Source organism: Rissa tridactyla, chromosome 10 (genome assembly GCF_028500815.1).
Source record: "Rissa tridactyla isolate bRisTri1 chromosome 10, bRisTri1.patW.cur.20221130, whole genome shotgun sequence".
Taxonomy (NCBI): Eukaryota; Metazoa; Chordata; class Aves; order Charadriiformes; family Laridae; genus Rissa; species Rissa tridactyla.
Window position 1 is genome coordinate 4,791,676 of NC_071475.1, and position 22,174 is coordinate 4,813,849.

The 22,174-nt window shown below is 48.3% G+C and overlaps 1 long non-coding RNA gene across 1 annotated transcript; it reads right to left on the reverse strand.

Annotated features, from left to right (window-relative positions):
• Nucleotides 1–1,654: 1,654 nt before the first annotated feature.
• On the reverse strand, nt 1,655–21,396 carry LOC128915520 (uncharacterized). Its single transcript, XR_008468659.1, has 4 exons — nt 17,249–21,396; nt 16,159–16,272; nt 14,561–14,681; nt 1,655–3,164 (listed from the first exon to the last, which is right to left on the reverse strand). It is a non-coding gene; the product is annotated as an uncharacterized LOC128915520 (long non-coding RNA).
• Nucleotides 21,397–22,174: the final 778 nt, after the last annotated feature.

A 22,174-nucleotide genomic window follows, 5' to 3' on the forward strand; every position in this document is an offset into this window, starting at 1 on the left:
ACAGCACACGGGCGAGCCCCCGCCGGGGCCGAGCATCCCTGGACAAGTGTGTTGGGGGGGGGGGGGTCCGCACTGCTGGAAGCGTGCAAGCCAAGCCCCTGGGCACCTACAGGGTGCCGGAGGGGTGGAAGTCGATGGAGAGGGATCTGCTCTGGGTTTCGCTGCTGACTCGGTGGCACCAGCTGATCGTGATGGTGTGGCTGATGCCGGGCAAAGCCCTTCGCTCTTCTGCCTTCCCTTGTGTAAAATTGTGGCTGTTTTGCCGTGCTCTTTGGAAAGAGCGAAATATTCCAGAATAGCAGGGTATATCTTAATTTTAGGAACGTAGTTATGATTAAGCTTGTCAATCAACAGCAAGTACCTCGGTAAAAGTTGTTGATTAAATATGGGAGATTTCTTGTTCTGAAAAACTTAGAATGAATGGGATTTTCCTCTCAGATGGTGGAATGGAAGTATATCTCGTGTAAGCTGTCGCTGTGGTCAGGATATCTCCTCAATACAGAGGCCAGTTGACTTAGGGATCAGTTCATCATCATGGCGACAAACTTTTTAGCAGGGCCTCTTGCGATAGGACAAGGGCTAAAAGTTTTAAACTAAAAGAGGGTAGATTTAGACTAGATATAAGGAAGAAATTTTTTCAATGAGCGTGGCGAAACAGTGGCCCGGGTTGCCCAGGGAGGCGGTAGATGCCCCATTGAACGGGGCTCTGAGCAACCTGATCTAGTTGAAGATGTCCCTGCTCATTGCAGGGGGGGGTTGAACTAGAGGACTTTTAAAGGTCCCTTCCAACCCAAACTATTCTATGATTCTAAGTCCCTGGAGATCAGCAGGTCCCACACCCTCACTCCTGCCCCATGGCCTCACGCCTGCCCCTTTCCTGCCCGCCTGCTGGAGCTTGATGGGGAGCACGCTGGAAAGTATTAGGCTTTGGGGTACCCCTGAATTGTTATTACGGTCATTACATTTAATATAAATACATGAGACGCCATCTGGAGTACTGCATCCAGCTTTGGAGTCCTCAGCACAAGAAAGACAGGGACCTGTTGGGACGGGTCCAGAGGAGGCCACAGAGATGATCCGAGGGCTGGAGCACCTCTGCTATGAAGACAGGCTGAGAGAACTGGGAGTGTTCAGCCTGGAGAAGGGAAGGCGCCAGGGAGACCTTATAGTGGTCTTTCAGTGTCAGAAGGGGGCCTACAAGAAAGCTGGAGAGGGACATTTTACAAGGGCGTGTAGCAATAGGACAAGGGGTAATGGCTTCAAACTGGAAGAGGGGAGATTTAGATTGGATATCAGGAAGAAATTTTTCACTCTGAGGGTGGTGAGCCCCTGGCCCAGGGTGCCCAGAGAAGCTGTGGCTGCCCCATCCCTGGAGGGGTTCAAGGCCAGGCTGGACGGGGCTTGGAGCAGCCTGGGCTGGTGGGAGGTGTCCCTGCCCAGGGCAGGGGGTGGAACAAGATGATCTTTAGGGTCCCTTCCAACCTAAGTCATTCTATACTTCTGTGATTATTTTCACACATATATGTACATACATACTATAGTTATGCAATGTTTATAGCATGAATCAGGATCCAGGCAGAAACAATAATTAAAAATTATTTAATTTCTCATTGTCCTGCAGCAGTGAGGCCCAGCAGAGGAAGCAGGCAGAGGTGTCAGCTGCAGCAGCAGTAAGCTTCTCTGCTGAAGCAGTGGTTTTTCAATTTCAGTTTTTCATTTTTCAGACCCCTGGGAAGGTGCAGGCTAGGATACCAGAAGGCAGTCTCGTGACAACAGGTCTGCGGACCTTTTTGGGGCTACGTGGGACAGAGCACCATCCCTGCTCCCCCACTGAGGGACTGTGGGCCTCATTGTCCCGCAGGGAAAATGAGTTATTATCCTCATTTTATGACTTTATGGGGAAACAGAGGCACAGAGGGTCGAAGCAAACGTCTGTGGCAGAACCAAGCCGCAGCCTCTTCTCTTTTCAACTCCAGCCCAGGGCCTTAAACTGGCAAAAATATCCTCCGGCTCCATGGCTTCAGAATTGCCAGTAACACGTTTCACAGTTTGGCAAACATAAACCAGTCTCTTCCCAAGAGGAGGTTCAGCCTTGGCAAGTCCCGGCAGCCCCGTCCCAGCAGCAGCGCGGAGGTGACCCCACGGGTGCTGCCTCACCCCGGTGGGTGCCACCGAAGGACCCGGGGGTGCTCCGGGCTCTGCTCTCATGCACAGACCTCGCTCTTCCTCTCCACGTATCTCAATGAATAATGCATGAATACACGCTCATCAAATTCCCAGATACTATATTTATACAAAGACATCAGGGCCAAATTCTGCATTAGTTTAACTTCAGCAGTATAAAACGCTGGCCTTAAACATTTTTAACCAAAATAGGGTTTTGGCAAACCTTGCTTTGCTGTTTTCTCTCAATTAAAAGCCCTTTGTTCCCTGAGTAGGTGAAGTTTAGCTTGACGCAATGCAAAGGGCAGGAGATTTAGATACAGCTAAAATCCCAAACCCTCAAGACTGGGCTTAAATGGAATTTGAACTGTTGGCTGTACAGATATGAGATTCCCTTACGATGTTTATTACCGTGGAAACAACCAAAAGTTACAATCTTAATTTTATCATTATTATAACCTACACATGCATTGGGAAACCTCTAATGGTTTCTCTAAATTTTGTTTTTCCACATGCAAAAGACAATTTCTTTGTATTTCAGTTACAGTCGTTCCCAGCTTTCCCTAAATTGCTGGATAGGCTGTGAAGACCCACATTTACCTCACGCGGAAATAAAATGGCGTGTGTCCCAGTTCTGCTTCTCAAGTTTCATCCGTTTGACTAGCCCCACAGCCTTTCCCCTTCCCTAAAAGTACCACTCAAGGCTGAGTGCGTTTCCCATTACACAGCGACAGGACTGCGCCGTTATGTGTCGCTGAAGCCAGTGACACGAAGGTGTGATGTCTTCAGTGGGCTCAAGCAGATCCAAACACGTGCTGCTGCCGGAGGAGATGTCCAGCCACCTTCCCTTTGTCCGGCGCCAGCCCTTGTGCGGCTGCGCACTGCGACGGAGGAGGGATCCGATGCTTTTTCACATCTGCAATGGATCAGTTGCTTCGACAAACAGGTTGTTAAACGTGTTAAGTCAGGTAAAATGCTTCTAAGTCTGAGTCCAAGGACACCTGTGGGATGAAAAAGCACAACTTTGGTTCACGGTCACTTGGGACAGCTCAGGGATGAGTAACTTCAGCTGCACTGAAGAACCCTACGGAGCATCTTACCCATTCAATAGAAGGCAACAGTGACCACTGGGAGGTGAAATGTGATGGAAATAATCAGGCAAGCGTAACTAAGGTTTCTGTATTTCTCCCTGATATTTCCCTGGAAAAGATACAAAAAATGCCAGCAGGCCGTACAGAGTGTTCGGGAAGCGAGTCCAGAGCATCTGGGATGAACCCCTGACCTGGGCACCCTCACGCGACGATTCTGGATGCACCAAACTTTTTGCATATGCCCAGATCCCCTTTGTCATGCACACACTATCAGCTGCACTTCAGCAAAGCCCTTGCGCGATGTTCAGTGACTGTGTCTTAGGCATTTCTGGATGTCCAGCGCTCCTGTAGAAATTACTGCCCTGACCAGGCTATTGGACATCAGGACACCCTGGACAAATATCCAAAGTCCTCTTTTTCTGCCCAGACAGAATTTCTAGGCAGAGACAAGGGACACGTTAAAAACAAATAAATAAACAGGATATATGATGGCACGAGTTCTGATATCTCCCATCAGCACAAACCCGTCACTCTACAACAGAGAACAGTGAGAAAACATGGAAAAGTCACTGTCACTCGTAGCCCCAATCTGGGGTTGCCCTTGGTGAAACATGTCCACAGCTTCATCCTCTACAGCATCTTTTCTGAGCGGAGATTTCATCTGGGAAGCTTTCTTTCCCAGGATGATCACATTGTTTTACCCGTGAGTCTGCCGTGAGGGCCTTGAACCACGCTCCTGGTTTTGGGGTCCTCGGGCGCACTTTCAGACTGAACCCCAAAATTGAAGATTACAAGCCAGAGTGGCAGGTGCCAGCCTCTGGGCTGACTCAGCCAACTCTCCGTCCCTCGGGGATACCTGAATGCACTTCCCAAGCTGTAAACTGGTTTACTGATTAATTCTTCAGAGCCCTGTGACAGTAAAAGCACATGGACACACACCTAAGTTTTGCTCAAGGTTGTGGAAACAATACGAGCTTTAATTAACAGCAGGAGAAATGCACAGTTCTAGACAAACATAACGACTTCTGATCACTTTTGGCTGCCAAGTTTTCATGAGAACCAGGAATGGCCAGGACAGGCTTTTGGGGATGTTTTGTGCAGTTGTGACCAGCGTCTCACGTCAGCATCCCTCATTTGGTGCTGCAGCAAAACCGAGCCCCTGCTCCCCACCACAGACACACGTGTCTTTTCCCCTCCCTCATGCTTTTCGTGCATCGCTGAGAGATTTCCTTCCCTCTGTTCATCTCTTCGCCAAGTCCTTTTAAAATCTATTATTGCCTCTGTCCCTTGGTCCTGCCTGGGGATTTTCCATTCTCTCTTTTGCCACCTTTCAGGAGAGAACTGAAGTCAAACTGGTTTCCCTGCCCGGACAACCTTTCCAGCATTCCTACAGCCCAGTCAAACACGGGGCTAATGTAAAGTTAAGGTCCTTTTCATTGGCTTTTGTCTGATGGCTGTGTGTTAAAGATCCAGTCAGGAAAGGCAAACAAACCTTGGCATTCAAGCCTTTTATAATTTCCCTGAAGATAATAATAGCACTGCACTGTAAAGTTAAAAAGAAGCCGTGGGCTGAAGTTGTTCCCGAGTTGTTGTGCCACGTAGCACGGACCCCTTAAAGGTGGGAAAGGCAGCAAAAGGCTCGTCCGCTCCGCGCTCAACAGTTTACACCTAACCATTTTTTGGCTCTGCCCACGCTTTGCCTTTCCATATGTGGCTGTACAAGGGACGATTTTTCCTGCCGTAGGTTTTCCCATCTTCCGTACGTTGTTTGCGCAGCTTTGTGTTACAAATGACTTCTCCTTTTTGAGGGGACTGGAAGGGAAAGTGTTTGAATGTCAGGGACGGGCAAGAAGAGGGATTGTGCTGCACAGGGTAAGTGCTTTGCTGTCATTAGAGGTCACCTGTGGTATTTCTGCCCCAGCCCCTGCTGTTCTCCACTTACCGCAGCAGCAAACTATTAGTAATCTGACGAGCCAGCCGCCACTTGGCAAAACAAGGGTTAGTCAGGCTGAATTGATTACTTGCACATTTCCATGTGATTCACGCATCAAGGCTGCTCCTTTCCAAAGAAAGAAGCAAAAATAATCAGGCAAAGAAAAAATTTAAAAGGAAGTTCAGATTCTATTTTGGGGTTTTATTTTTTTATTTTTTTAATTAGCCTTCTGCAGACGGATCCCTTCTGCGAGCCACAAAGCCGATGGCCGTGTCCGGCCGAGCTCCGCTGGGCTGCAGCTTTCAGCACCAGAAGTTACGCGGACACAGAGGGAACAGAAAAGCCTGTCAGACTCTCCAATAATGTTATGATCACTTTAACCTAGCAGTCCTTGACGCTCGCAGATAAGGACTGCAAGTTCTCTCAGTACTACAGAAATATTGACACAAAGAATATGTTTATCCCCAACTGTGGTTCTGCAGGACAAGGTGGAAACACCAACAGCAATCTCAGGACTTAATTTCTTTGGCCTTGCGAGGGCATCCGTGCTGCAGGGCCAACAGTTTATTGATTTTTTTATTTTTTTTTTGTCTTTCCTTCACTAGTTTGGAAATTATGTTGTCTTTTCAAGTCAGAATCATAGGTCTAGGGGGAGATAAGTTGGAAGAAACTCATTTTAGGATTTTTTTATGTTAATAAAACTTTTAAAGACAGTGGGGAGCTGGGGAGAGTGTCTGATTTTCTCCCAAACTTTCTGTTCATTAATATACTGAGACAGAAAGCATCAGCTGACTTTCTGGCTGGTATTTCTCTAGGCCGTCTTTAACCAGGTCCAGCTCCAACCTCGGGTTTCCGTGCAGAACCCCTGCATTTTAATCTATTGGCAAAAGCACCCACGAGCAGAGCTGCACCTGCTAACATTATGAACGGCCACGGGAATCAGACCGTGTTCCGCAGGGATCCGGGTGTGCTGAGCGCGTGACAGACAAGCTGTCCCATCACTGCCTCCCCTGCTCCGTGGTGAGCTGTAGCAGAAGAGCTGGGGCTCGGCTGTTTGAACCCCGGGTTAAACCCTGAAGCTGCACAGAGCCGATGCCTTCAACGTGATACATGAGGCTCATTGTGAGAGGTTCAAGAGCAAGGGGAGAAGCCGAGTCCAAGCTACCCCTCCTGAAGATGACTCAGGGACCGGCAGGTCTGTAAATGTGACAAAACCCACTGACTCACTTCGAGGACATTCAGCACCAACCTGCTCATCCGAGTCTAGGAAAGCAAAATAGACTGGAAGATGTACAGGAAGACCTGGGACATGAGGAATGTGGGCTCCAGTTCAGGAGTGGATCCGCAATAAACTGTATTCCCCTGCCCTCTCCTGGAAGGAATACGCCAGAGCTGGGTGTGTTTGTGCAGGATCCTTGTGCTGAGCACTCCAGGGAAGCGGCTCAAGGTGGTGAGAGGAGATGGTGATTTTGAAGACAATGTTTACAGGAATGAACAACTATGACCGCATTGTGTCCATCGTGCATTGCCAACACCACGTCTGTCAGAAACTGGCACACCTCTCAAGAGAATTTGAATGTTTTCAAGGAAGAACTGCCTGCCTGTCTGGCCGTTTGCATTGAATTGGGAAACAGAGAGGATGACTCAACTGGTGGAATCCAGAGCTCACCTTAAATAGTAAACACAAAGCCTACATGAAAACACCAGTAACCTTTGCTCAGGTCACAGCGGGGCATCACCACATCGGAAATGCAACACCACAGCACTAACAGACAATGCTCTTGGGGGTGCCAGTGCAGAACGGGCAAGTGGGACCCCATCACTTGGCCAATGATATGGTGAGAGCCCAGCAGAGAGGTTGACTCAATCTCTTTGGAGATTATAGAGTGGAGACGGAGACAAAGTACAAAATCCTCAAAATTGGGAAGATCCAGATCTGGGGGTCTGGTCCTGAACCTTCAACTGTGATGTTACTGTTAACCCTCCAGACACACAGTTCGGCGAATATGACCCATTTACACAGATTCACACCTGAATATACTAGATGTTTTTGCAAAGCTTCCTTCTTCTACAGTCACATGAATTACATTCTTCTTTTTTCTGAACACCAAACAACCGAAGCAATACTAGTCCTGTTCTATGAAGACAACTGATTAGCAAATTGCTGCTGTTGAGAAAATAATGGGAGCAATGAATGACAAAAGCTGAGTGTAGAAACTCTACAAACAAGTCTACAGTTCTACAGTTGCAGCACAGGACTATGCATCAGGAGCTCTGGAAGGGCAGGACCAACCACATGTGCACTATCTAACCTCACAAGTGTCTCACATGCTTAGAGTTTTCTTTGCAGTTGTATTTCATCAGGTCTTTGTAAACCCAGCAAAGAGGCATGCCAAGGTGCTCCAACACGCTGGTAGGAGAGTCACCTCCCTGCAGCTGGGGCGCTGCGCAGCACAGAGGAAAAGGAGAGCGCGCTTTGTAGACTGCAAGAAAATACTCATGTTAGGGGCAGGGGGGAGAGGGGGCATTATTTTTTTAAACCTTGGCTGATTGCTTTGCCTTCATGATGGGGGAGTCGCTGAAGACCACAACAAGACACTACATGATATCTCAACCAGTTCCACGACTGGTTTCTTTCCCTGCGCCACCTGAGTATGAGTCCCATCTGCTGGTTTTGCAGCATCTTCAGCGCAGTTCTTTACCCTCCCCTTCACCCTCTTATCAAAGGGATGAACTTCAACAAAGCAGCTCCAGCTGCCTTAAAAAGAGAGAAGGTTCCTATTTCCTGCTTCGGTACAGGGGTTAAGAACAACGTTTCTGTTCATCACAGAAATAAACGTTAAATGAAAGTTGAGTTATATCCCTCCTGTGACTAATGTTCTAGCTTGTTCTCTAAAGTTAATTCTTCATACACTTTTTTCCCCTCTTGTTCTGTCTTACATTTGTCCAGACTCCTGTGTTCCTGAGGGACTAATTACCCACTCAGCAGTTACTCTGAAGTCCAATTGTAATAGTTGGCGAAACTCCACTCTTCTATGCAAGCTTTCAAAAATAATTCCTCATTTTTTTTCAAATAGCATCACTCTCTAGAGCTTCTTCCCAATTTGTGTTGCCCTGGGCTGAGATTTATTTTGCTGCCGTTGACAGCTGACTGCTTTGTTTGTCTCAGGGCAGATATTCTCAGCAGAATCATTAAAAACAAATAAACAAACAAACAAAAACCCCCAAAACAAAAAAAAATCCAAACAAATGGATTTCTCATTTAAAAAATGATCCATTGTGATGTAATCTTCTGTTTTCTTGTTTAATGAATCCTTAGTAGCAATGTAAGCAATGAAGAAAACACTGATTCAGATTTGGATTATTCTTCCTCAAAATACAGATGTGATCACAGCCAGTGTTTTCATTCACACGAATGTGTCAAAAAGTTTGGGGGAAATTCAGGCATGCATCCTGTGATCTAAAGACGCATGCTTTCTTATTCTGTAGGTCTTCGGGAGCAAAATACTCACCCCTACTGGTGTCACAACAAATAATGGAGAGCTAAATTCAGATTACTGGTATATATTTTTTTCCCATAAACACCGCTCGAGAGGAACCCATGTCCTTTCCCAATCCTGCTACTACCTAACTGTCTACACAGCCAGAAGCAACACACCTCATCTCCTTGCTCTTCAGTTTCTCCACCTGTTCCCTGAGGTTAATAACCTTGACGCTGTACAATACTGAACAAATGAATGTTTGCACTTAAATTATCTGTTGAAGAATATACAGAAAAAAGATGATCACAAAGCCTTTTTTTCAGGATGCCTGAATTGTGCCGATGGCACAGGGAATATGGCAGCTCCTATGAGAAGAACCTGTAATCACTGAACGGGAGAGAACATTGCATCTTATTTAATGATTTCATTCTTCCATAACCTCTACTTAATGACATGCTAATTCATTTTCCTAGAGAAAAGATAGCTCTAGACCTCTGCACATCACCCAGTATTTGACCAAGCAGACTCGGGATCTGTCTGCTGCCGAGGCATGGCACAGTGGCTCTAAAGACAATTTACTTGCTTGGGCAACATTTAGATCTGGACTTTTTTTTTTTTTTTTTTTTTTGCTTAAGCTTGCATTTAATTGTGATCATCCTGGGAACTCATGCAGGCAGTAGGGCTTCTCTAGATAGCACCACGGCTCCTGTGAATCAACAAGTATCAGCACAGTTAAGCATCGATCATGCAAACTTGTCAGAGTTACCTGAAGTTCACTATTGTAATTCTCTTTGGAATTCTTGTCTAAATATCACAGCCCTTAAGGTAAATACTGGCTAATTTCTGCCTTGCAAAGAGCAAAGTATTGTCACGCCAGCCCTTCTTCTCACAACCTCGCTAGCACAACCAGTCAAGAAAACTAATTTTACTTTTACACTCAGAAGTAAGATAGTTATCACCATCAGAGAAGAGAGAAAGTTGGTTCTGGGATATCAAGTTTTTCACTCTTAGCATGTAAAATCAACTATAATCACACGTGTAAATTATTTGCTGAGGGGACCCACAGCAACACCAGGACTTACCAGTTTCATTGGCGGGCTCAGCAGAGGCTAAAGAAATCAATCGCAAACTCTGGGTCTTTATCAAAATTGATCCAGTAATTAAATATTTACTTTCAAGACTTGTCTCAGTCCTATTTCCAGTTCAAAATTAAAAATTTTTAAAGATACCTTACCTATGCTCCTACGTATTAAAAAACAATCTCTCCCATTTTTGTAAGCCCAGCAATTTTTTTTTAATACCGTTTTCTACATCTTATAGTTTTCTCACCTAATGAGCCACCAAAAACGTTCCTGCTAACATTACAGATTGTATTTTTTTACTTTCCCCGGGGCGTTCAGTACGTGCGGCAGCGCCCAGGGTGCAGCTACCGCCGAAGAGCGCCGAGCTGCCTAAAGGAGAGGACGCTGTGCACAGCCACAGGCCCGCTGGAACTCCTCCTGCTGGATTTACAACTTGGAAAATCCCAGCATTTCCAAAATCAAAAGTTGGGAGCTGTTCTTAATCTGTCAGCACCTTTTTTAAGAAGGACCTAAGAACTGCCCGGGCATTCATATAAAAATGGAAATCGCCAAACACTCCTTCCTTCCCCCTGAACTATGTGCAGAGCTGTCAAAACGGACCATAGCTTGGGCCAGCGCACAGCCGGCCGAATCAGAAACGTCATTTCACCGATCTGGGGCTGGACTGGGCCCACTTCAAACTGGGTCTGGCAGATGTGAAATGTCAGCAGCCGCCTTACCAGCGGGTCGGTCCGGCGAAGGGCCGGAGAGGCGCAGGCAGCGCTTGTAAGGATGCCAAGAGGCTGCAATGAATCACGTCCTGCTGAGCAGCACAAGGGCATTTCACAACTCTCCCGCCCGGCCGTAGCCTGCGGGGAGCGCAGCAGCCCCGGGGTGCCTCGGGGCGCGGGGAACCCGCTCGGCGCTGCCCCGAGGATGTGCCAATCTCTTCCTTCCCTGCAACGCTGGGAAACCTTCCCGATCGCAAACAGCCAGGTGTAGCAGTGTGTCTGTCAGCCTTATTTCACCACGGCTGGTCGGGCACGAGCTGAGGCTGCGGCTTTAACTGTCGCTGTTGCCTTCAGCAGATCTCAGCAGCGAGCATTCAAAATAGCTGCTTATACATCATGTGCTCTTATTCTCTTAATCAGTGCCACGGAGATGAGCGCCAAACCACAGCCAGGGATTTACTGGCACCCTCTGTTGCGCTGCCGCCTGCAGCTGCGTGATAAATGACATTGGCTTGTGCCAGCCCCGGTTCCAAGCACGGGAAAGGCTGCGAGTTTGCTGGAGTTTTATCTCCTCACAGGTCAACATCGGAGGATGCTCCTGTAAAAAGCAACTCCCGTTTGCTTCCAGTCAGAGGTTTCTGGAGCAGCAGGAGTTTGCAGGGAAGAGCCAGGGGTCTAAGCAGATCTCCACCGTGCAAAGCAACGCGGGCCACCTGTGCTGTGAGTCTGGTAACCTATTAATTGCGCTGCGCGAGTGGGACCAGCAGCTGATTGAAGCGCAGCTGCATCCGCTGCAGCGGCACATCGCCAGGCCGGGCTCTGCCAGCGCCGGGGAGAGGTACAATATTGCAACCTTTGACGTCATTCCAGCGGGATCAAGCTCAGACGTCTGTCCTGATGGGAGATTGCGCACAGTCTCCCCCCTCCCCGGGAGGGCAGACACGTTGTGCAACGCCAAAACAGACTTTACTGAGGAATCGGGCATAACCATGCCTGGCGGCAGATCGGCTCAGCACCCCAGGATCTGGCCTTTGGTGTGTAGAAACGGCAAGAGGCTGGCAATGAAATGGGTGCAAGCCTGCTCAAAAAGCTGTTAAATAATTGGCCTTCAGGCAAAGCCACTTTAAAATAGAGGGGACATCACCATGCAGCAGCAAAACGATGGACAAAAGACCTGTTTGCCCTCACAAGTGGGGCTGTTTGCATGGGGTGAGGAGAGGGTTTGAACAATCCTTGGATTTTTTCGGGTTTTTGGGGCACTGCCTAGTAGAAATGGGCTTGGGCAAGAGAAATAAAGGCTAGAAAAATCCCAGGAACCCATCGGTCGGCATGAGTGCGTGGAGGAGTTTACGTCTTCTCTGGGGTAAGAGAATCAAGGAAGGTTTATGGGGAAGGCAAAAGAACGGTGATGCGTTTGGGGGTGATGGGAGGCAGAGAAATCAGAGCACGCAGTGCAAAAAAGCGCTGAGGCAGCCGAAGGAGCTGGACACAGGCAGGAACAGAGAAAGCCCCGGGGGCTCCCAGGCAGCTCGGCTGGCTGCTTGGGGCAAACGGCTCAGTGCTGGACTCTGGCGTGGGATGTCACCTCCAAGGAGAACGCTGAGGGCTAGCACTTCTGTCGAGATAACAGAAGACGAGCAACGAAGGGGCCAGTGGGCTCAAAGATGACCAAAGAACTCAAGAGAGACAGAGGCTTTGCACAAAGGGAATGAGAGCCTGCAAAAGTTTTCTCAGAAAGGGCCGAGCTGAGCTGCCAGTGGAGCTGCAGCCTCCGGGGCAGAGCCGGACCGTGTCCAGGATCCCGGGCGAGGCTCAGCTGCAGCAGGGCTTTTCCGGAAAGAGGGGATGGGAAGGTGGCCCAGCCATCAGAGCCCAACGGGTGAGATGTATCCTCGTAAAAATACAATCCAGCAGAAAAGCTTCAGTAACCCAGAACGAGAGCTGCAGCAAGGAATAAAAAAATACTGAAAAAGCACCTTGAGCAGAGGCTCCTGAGCCACCCTGGAAGGCAGCCTCCACGTGGGACAGGGCCAGCCCCAGGACTTGGCACTTCTTGACCCTCTTTTGGAGCCCACTGAGACCCAGACAGGAGACAAAAAATTTTGTCAGCTCAATTACTGCAGCCTCCTCCTCCCTCATCCCCACTTCTCAAGAGGAAAATGTGCCAGGAGCCTTCTTTGGCTGCCTTCAAGCCCACATGCCTGCTGAGGAGCCACACGGGCTGCTTCAAGGGGCCGTCTCGAGCAGCCGTACATTAATGGAGCTGCAGGATTTACCCTCTGCAAAGGGATCAAGCTGTGAGCCAGGATAAGCATAGCACAAAGTCCTGGGTCTAACACAGTGTACGGGGAGTGGAAGGTAAATCAGGCAAACTGCTCGAGGTTTCATTGGGCTTATCCCAAAGCGATGCTATATATTCAAACAGGGAAACTTAGAACAACTCAAGAGACTTTTAGTTAGGAACTGGGCTCTGTTACGTCTGCTGTAACAAAACATAGCTATATTGTAGTGCTAAAACTCCTCGCTTCACCATTTAACACGGCCAAAGGCAGAAGATGATTTACAAGATGCTAGAAAAAGTATCAAGAAAATAAGTCTTTTAACCAGAATGGTTTAGCCATAGGCCAGGCTCAGAAAGCACTGAAATGACTACAGGAAACTAAATAACAGAAATCTAAACATTCTTATTTTACAAGACCCTTTCCCACAGCCACCGCCAATCTGAACAGCCTTAACAAGCTCCATTGGATTTTATCTGGGAAGCTTAAAAAGTGGGAACTGGCAAAAGGGGCTGGGTCTGAAGGACAGGCACCAGATTGCTTTCCCTTCAGGGTACCGTCTAGGGAAAGTGGGAGTGGCAAATTTTAGCCCATAAAACACACACATGTGGCGGGCCCTTGGAGAGGGTACACACGCCGGGCGTTTTCAGCCTGTTTTCCATACCCAGATGGTGTCCTGCTGCTGTATCAAAAAGGTTGGTGGTAAGACAGAGGCTGCCAGTCTGAGCTCAAATCAAAGCTCTTCCAAAAAGAGGTAATTTACCTTGGACCTGCTATTGCTGACAGGGGGAAAAGCCACGGGCAGGCAGCCAGCAGAGTCCCCGCCGAGCCAGCTAGCGCCTGGGGCCTCACAGAGCCACCGATGCTGGGACGGCTGATCCTCCGACACTGGGTTTGCCAATATTGCACAACCCCTGGGGAGATGGGGAACCGTTGCAGTGGGCACCTGAACGCAACTGAGCCTTTCAGCAGCAGAAATGGCTCTTGTCCCTGCGCCTGACTCAGCCTCCCAGTGTTGCAAAATCCCTGCCCGTATCGTACGCAGGTGGTAGGGTTTCTAATTTGGAAGCTGCGTTGGAATGAGAACTGAGAAGGTATTCAAGGGTGATGGCTTAACCTGGCACAAGTCTGCATTCAGCGGGGTAAGGCTGCTGCCATAGCTGAAGGAAACTCCTGTCAGAGGCTCTGAGCACTGCTGCCCCCGCTTTCGGCAGAGAGAAGGCTGGGGGCCGGGATACAACTTCCACCTCTGGGGTGTACAGGTAGGGTTAGCAATCACAAAGAACAACTCGAGAAGCAATCATAAAACCTGCCCCCAGCCCAAATGCAGCAGCGCTGATGCTCTCTGCAGAGAGCTCAGCTGCAAACACCGCTCTCGGGGACCGTGAGGGAACGGCTGCCCCAGGGGAGTGTCGTACCCATGATGGGGCAGGGGGGGGCTGCCCTGCAGAGGTGGGGATGGGCTGCAGAAGCTGCAGTAGGAGATGATCACCTGCTGGAAGAAAATGGGCAGAGTCTGAACCAGAACCTGGCTGAGAAGGAAAACCGGGCAGGCAGCAGATCGCCACGGAGACTCAGAGGGCAGTGAAACTGGGGTGGGTGCTGATAAGGGGAGATACTGGCAGAAGGCGGAAGGCAAATACTAGGAGACAAATTTCCATGAACTTCATCTCCTAACCTCTAAATGTCTAAAAATCAGACATCCATCAGCGTGTGAGCCGTTCACCTGCGGCTGTCAGTAGTCAGCAAGACACATCCAGAAGGAAGGGAGGCATTGAGAGCTCAGTGCAACAAGAACTGAGTCTGAAGGAGCGACTTACCTAAGCTACCGGCCTCAGGAGACACCTGCCTGCAGCTGAGCTGGGGGGAAAGAAGGATTTTCCTACAGGCTGAAGGGACCCATGGGACACAGGTGTCATTCAGTGATGACAGCATTCACACCTAGGAAAAGAAAGCAGTCAAAAAAAGCGCAATTACATTAATGCTAGCACTGGCAGCATTGCTAAGAGAGAAAGCCCAGAGGAGGGAGAGAGTTTTTTGGGCAGGGTCCTGCCTGCCCAAACTGGGGTAGGGACTGCAAGCATTTCAAGCATGATGAACTCAGCATCGCAGGAGAGGGACCTTAGCCCTGTCTTGGGAAAGAGGGTCACCTCTCAGAAATACCTGCCTCCTCCGCCCTCGGCGTCTCTCAGGAGCTAATTCCACCTGCGAGCGGTGATGGGGTAAGCGATCTGCAGGTTGGTTTTCAGGTGAGAGGCCTTTGAGTTAACAGCAGGTACAGGCAGCTGCCCACTGTGTTAAGTGAACTTTATTCCATTTGCAAAATGACATGAACCCCATACGCTGCCGCTCAGCTGTCTGCCAGCCGCATCCTTCGGGTCAAACTGTGTCGGCGGGATCTGACTCACTTCTTGCATCAGACCTGCAACAAAATGAGTCAGGGATAATCTTAAATATCCCAAACGGCCCCCTAAGTCTCCATAGATCTCCTGCCTAAATTCATCTCTCTCTGGCAGTCTCTTTGGGAGCCAAATTTGAGGCTCATTCAGTGCAAGTAGGGGGTGGGACATGGCAATAGTTATCACTCAACGAGGTCTGCAAAAGAAAAAGGGATTAAGCGATATGTTCTAAGGAAGTGGGGAGGAGTTTGGACCAGGGGCTGCTGTCTTTGCTGCTCTTGGTCCACTGGAAGCCAGAGCATGTTGCATTTAGATGGGAGCACCGGTGCTCAGGAAAGCATCACAGGACAAATCTCAGCAAGGACTGGAGAGACTTGTGATGGACACGACAAGGCCACCAAGGAAACGGGATCTGGCCCTGGTGGAGAGGGGGGAAACTGGGGGTGCGGGAATGGAGGAAATAACAGGAGCCCGGGGGTGGTGTGTGAGTGGAGTGGTAGGAAAGGACCAGGGCTTGTAGTTGTGCTGAGAGAGCCTCTGCCTGCGACAGGGGACCGGAGCAGGGAGGGCAGGGAACAGTGGAAGAGCCTCATTACTTGAACGACGCCTTTGCCTCATCTCTTAGGGTGGAACTGGAGACTAGGACAAGACTGAGGAACTGCCAATCTGGAACAGACCAGTGGTGCCTGCAGTCAAGTACCCGGCTTCCAGCAGAGGCCAAATTTGGATGCTTTAGAGGAAAATCTTCGATAGCATCCCAGTTCCAGGAAGAGCGCAATACGTCAAGTGTTTGCTCATGTTCGGATGGCTACAGAACCATAGCAGGGCAGACAGGCTATTTATAAGCATATCAGATGCCAGCTGAGCTCTTTGCACTTTCTGTAGATCATACATCAGGTCTAATGAGAAGGCACACAGGTGGAGGGGGACAAATGAGCCCAGGTTAAAGAAGAGGTGTCCCCTTAACACAATACGTACGGGGAAGAACAGCAGCTGGCCCTGTGCCCAGCACTACTTACAAGGCCTGTGAAAGCCGAGCAAGATCACTTTACAAACAGCACCGTGAGAAGGAAGGGTTGAGAATGCTGGTTGTGATGATGGTTCTGCATTATTAGACAGAGAATTGTTTGCTCCTGAAGAAAGAAAAAAAAAAAAGGATCCAAACCTATTCATAGATGTTTCATTATGCTCTCTTCTAAGGACACACTGTGCCTAACAAAATAATAAGCCAGCTAAAGGGTTAACACTTTCTCTCTCCAAACCTACTACAAGAGAGCTAGAATACAGATTTAAGCACAGACAAAAGATGATAGTTGTTCCAATTAATGTTCCAGCTAGCATCTGCTCTTTTTAATTAGTTGAAGTCTGGTTTTGTCTGGAGACAGAAGTGCTGAGCAGAAGTGTGCTGGCTTCTTTTCTGCTTAGCCGGCTATTCTGATCTCTTGGTCTTTGGAAACTTCTCCGTTTCACAGAGGCCAGAGCCTATTGTGCATTGATACTTGGTACGTGCCCACAGGCTGTGTATATGTTTCACTGCAAACAGCCTCAAATCTGTGTTTCCCACTGGAGGGAAAACTGACACAGGAAGATATTTTACAGATGTCCTCTCCCCCCTGCAGACACGTATCTGTGCATTGCTTCACTTATCGGCAACTCAATTTTCTTCTGCAAACAGGCATTACTGTGGAGTAGGTGCAGGTGGACGGAGGTTTCCCCAAGACCTGTTAACCCTCCTGTTCTGCTCGAAGCTCGCTGATCCCTCAACCTCACCCTTTGTAACAAGACCTTTGAGGATCTGTGTGTTCCAGTTACACGCAGATGAATAATTTACAAGTCATGGCTGTCGCAAATAAACAAGTCCTTCTGCTCTGTCCAAGGACTCGATGGCTTGTCTTAAATTTCCCTCACTTTGCTAAAAACCCCACGACTGAAGCAGCAATCAAAAACTTTCAAAGGAGAAGCTGATGAGGGAAGAGCAGGGTGGCACATCACAGCAGCAAACAGCGCCCACAGCAAGTATTCCTCTTATCGCTGAGCAGGGCATTGACCTGTTGTACAAACTCCAGGTAAGAAAGCCTCTGGCAAAGCAACCCGAGATGTAATATTTACCTAAGAGGAGATATTTCAATGGAAAACAAGCTACAGGATCTGCTGATATCCTGGCGCGGAGAACAGCGGGCATTCACACGGGTGCAGGCAAAGGAATAGGGACAGAATGTGGAAACTTTCTAGCATTTCCAAGTAATAAAGCTGTCATTGCACGAGAAGCGTGTTTGTGCCGTCCGTGATTCCAGCTAAACAGCTACGAGAAGCTGTGGATCTGGGGCTTGTTCTACCAGAGACCCAATGCGCGGCATCGGCAGAGTCCCTTTGCTTCTCTGCACCCCAGTACTCCACGCTTCAAACAGAGACATAAATAGGTGGATCCTGCAAGAAAACAGCCAGGCTGGCACCAAAAGTTCCTGACCCCTTGCATCTGGTACCCAGTGATGCCTCAGTCTCTAGCAATGGGAAGTGGATCCCATGAGCTACCCTGGGGATGAGAGCCACAGTTTTAGATCACAGGTAATACAGTTCCTGTACAAGGTTCTCTGGAGAAGACAGACAAGACTGAAACAGCTCAGGAGCAAAGAGAATAACAGGGTTGTTTAATACATTCCACATGAGTAGAAAGAGTTTGGAGCCACGTGCTCCCTTTTGCAGCTCTCAGAAACCAGCATGACCCAAAATGTTACTTTATGGATCCTTTTTGGTCTGCTCCATACACCCCTATTGAAGGAAATTTGTGTGCAGGGCTTGCAGGATCAGCCTGTTTTACCACCACAAACTACAGTTTCATTATCTCCCTAAGCCAACCAAAGCCCAGGCTGTCACCGAAAGGGGCAATTCCACTTTCCTCCAGCCCATGTGTCCTCCTTCCTCAAGGCCTCACGGCGATCGTAAGAAAAAGGGTCTTTTCCTCAGGCAGGGTATTTTTCAGCTGGATCAGTTCCCATGCAGTCACAGCAGCTGTAGTTTTGCCACAAAGCAAGGGCCAGGAAAAAGGCTGGAACTGTGCCTTAAGAGCTTAATGCAAACTCATGAAGTTGCAATCTCAAGTTCCTGGGTCATTTGTCCCCGCAAATAGCACGGATTTATAGCCCTGGTTAGGAAAGTCTCCTTGGCTGCAGCTTTGTGGCTCTCTTTACAATGGGCCAAATGCAAACTCCTAGGTCCCAAAAGTACTGAGCTCTGAGGGAAGTCTGGAGCTAGTTAGAGTTTACAGTTTGGGATCAGGTCGAAACTGTTATTCAGAACTGGCTTTGAAAATGCAACCGTATCATTTATTTATATCCTCACCAGAGCAAACCAGCGGGGCCACAGCTCAGCCTCCCAGATCTCACCCTGCGACGTCTAGAGACTTTGTGAAATCTCCGTCCTTAGAGGTTTTCAAAACAGCTGGGCAAGGCCTCGAGCAGCCTGACAGGACTTTGAAGTTAGCCCTGCTTCGAGCAGGAGGTTGGACTGGAGACCTCCAGAGGTCCCTCCCAAACGGTATTATTCTGCGATTCTGCCACCTTCTGCTGCATTTGCGTCAGGCTCTGCTACACCACCGCCACTCGACTGATCAGCAGGCAATTCCCACACCGACTGATAGAGAAATCAGGGAGCCTGAGTCCACCAACCTTCATGGCGCTGGCTGCATTAGCTCAAGAGCTAGGGGACAGCACGGACCTTATCTGTATGCAGTTGTCTGAGGAGAGCACTGCTGACAGTCACTGCAAGAAAGACCCCTTGCCACCACAGCACACACTAGAATAAGCTTTGCATTGCAAAAGAAACCGGCCCAGATCTGGCAAGGGTCCCAAGATGAAGATTGCAGAGCATTTTCTCTTCTTCTCAGCAGGAAAGAGACTGCATTCTCAGCAAGAACGAGTGTGAAATACAAATCACTGAGCACTTGCTGCTTTTTGTCCAAGTCATTACACACTTACCCACAGTAAAAGGACTGATGACAGGGGCTGTCTTGTCATTTCCACATGCCCCTTCAGAGATTTTAGCAGCTTTCATCCACTAGACTGAAATCAGATCAGTTGAAAGAATACTACAAATTCAGTTTGGATGTGACAGCCCAAGAACACACTGGAGGCTGAGGATCAGTGGTAGGACACAGAGACCCGAGCGAGTCCTGCTCCATCGGCCTGATTGCAAAGATGAGAGTTGAGCTCGCTGATCTTTGCAGAACCCCACTCTGGGGACGCTTCTCCTTCAACAGCCAGAGGATGGGCCAAGTTTTCCTTGATGCTAGTGAAGTCTGGAGACTTCATCTATAAGGTAAAGGGGGCATGGCGAAGCGAGAGTGGGAAATGTGGGTCACTGAGCCAAATCCCCAGCTCTGGCAATACAAGGTTGCTGCCATCTCGTGGCCGGCTCTGGCCACACAAAGGTTACGGGGGACATTTTTCCAGCAGAAAAATTTTGCATTGCAGTAAAATCTCTCTTGGAAGTGAGCTTCAGCTGGAGAGAGCAGGGGGTAAACAGGAGTGACAGTGGTTAGACACCATGGGGCACACGGAACTTGGCTGTTCACGGGAGGCATCCTGCTTACCTTCGGCACTAGCTGCTCGCCCTTGTTTGGGATGGCTCCACCTCAAGCCACAGTAACTGTTTTTCTGTCAGGCCACCACTTCCGTGTCCCCCATAACCTAAAGAGACAGCCGACATCCATGTTACTGTCGAGAGGCCCACGATTTGCTGCACACATGCAGCAGTCAGTGTGTGTGGTCATTCAGCCTGGTCTTCAGGACTGTCTGGTGTTGGGATGGGAGAAGATCTGCAGGGAAAGAGAGACATGTTGTGGCCCTATGCTTGGTCAGATGGGATGGCTATGGTCTCCAGTATTGCTTCTTTTAGCATCTTTCATTGAGCTGTGGTGCTGATGCAGGAATTTGTACTGTGAATAAAGTACAAACGGAGGAGAACCACATGGTCACTGTTTCTTCCCCTTTCAGCCTCTCTACAGAGCTCAGCAGCATGCACAGATCTTGCAAGACATGTGTGAGCGGCCATATATTCCCCATATGATCTCCATAACCAACTTGAAGCTGCTTCCCCCCAGGCAGGTGAAAGGCAGGAGAACAGTGTCCCAAAAAGTCCCGCCAGCAGAAAAACAACTCCTGACAGCTCACCAGAGACCACACTGAAGCAGAGAGCTGGCTGCACTGCCTTCAGCAGAGCTCCTGTAGGTGGGGTCTTGTGGACACCTGCTTGTGGATCCTTCCTTGGGTCTAACCCTGGGAATAGGCTCTGACTTCTCCTTCTCCCTCCCGGGATGCTCCAGGTTCTGCAGCCACACAATTCACCAGGAAACAGAGGAACAAGGGTTCCAGAAAAAGAAAAAACTGCCAATCCGTTTGGTATTTTCTGTGGTGTTTGCCGGTTATTGCCAGGCTTTTCTCTTTGTGTGGTACCTATTGTGGCTCCTGTCGCAGAAACTGAAGTGAAATACCTAAAAAAATGAGTCCCCCTGAGAAGACTCCAGACAGTGGGGAGATGACTTCTCAGTGACCTGGGCAGTATCCTGGCTACACAGGGAGTTTCCTGTAATGATAAGACTACAAAGGAATATTTATTTATGTAGATACTTATTCAGCTTTCATCTTCGGCCGCGTTTCTCAATCAGCCATTTCAAAATGTTTTGCCAACACTAATTAACCCTCACAGCACCTCTGCGGTAGGGATCAGCATCCCCACATCACAGACAGGGTGACTGGATGGGGAAGACAAGTAACCCATTCAAGGAAAAAATGAAGGTAGCAAAGAAATAACAATATTCTGAAATCCCAATCCCATATCCTAACAAAACCACCCCCTATGAGCCTCCAAATTCTGCAGATATCCTTCACTTTGAAACGCAAACAGCAACCTGCCGTTCTTATCGAGCAAACTGCTCGTCTTCCTCAGCTGGGCACCGAGGAAGCACTGTTCAGACATTTAATAAGCCCCAAAAATGTGGTGCCCTGAAGCGACGTTACACAACCCAGAAGTCCCTAAGGAGCTGCAGCCCTGCTCAGCTGCACAGCCCGTGCCACCAGGCAGATTTCCCCATGATGTTGCACATGACATTTATTCCATTCATTAACCAAGTTAACAGTGGCTAAGAATAGACCCCAGATGTCCTCCTGGCCTTAAAAATCTCCTTTGCCCTCAAGGAAATGCAAAGCCTAGAGTGTCTCATGGCATGTGCGCGACATGAACAATGAACCAAACTTATGAAGAGCTTGCACATTTCCGAGAATTCACAAAATACATCTCTGCTTTTAACTAATCTCCGTTCTAGTTTGGGGAAATAAGTGCTTAGCAGGGATAACACAGAACAGAGCAATGAATATTTAATTGTATAATTCCTTGGTACAGAGATTATGCCAGACAGAGCCACAGCTGTTCAACTGCCTTAGTTTTCTGTTATCTGTTTCTGTGGTGTTACCACTGCCGCAAATTCGCAATTCTGTAACAAACTGGTATTTCCAAACAAAGACCATTTGATATTATGCCTTTAGAAAAATTGCATCTTAAGTACAATTTATTCCTGAATTATTTTTCTGGTAGTGGAAATTATTCTATAGTCTCATTTTTAACACATACTCCCCGATACATGTGGGAAATTTCCCAAAGCATACTAAAGATAGCACTATGGTTTTCTGCATCACTGCTAAAAATCAAAGCATTCATGTGCAGAATAAAGAGAAATTTCTTTCTGTATAAGCATTTTCCTTCTGTTCCCTGCATCCAGTCTCTTGATAATCAGCAATTACAGAAAAGAACTATAACAATCAAATGGGAGTTTGCACTTACAGAAAATCATGCTATTTATTGCGTGACTTACTCAGATGGAGAAAGCTGTTTGGAAATGTATTGGTAAGTGAAAGAAACTGCTATTTCAGAAAGCTGAAATTGTACTAATAGAGAGTCTAAAGAGTTTAGAGAACACGATCCATTTGGAACTGATTTGGTCTTCTCAGAAACACAAAAGATTAAATATGGGGATTTTAGGAT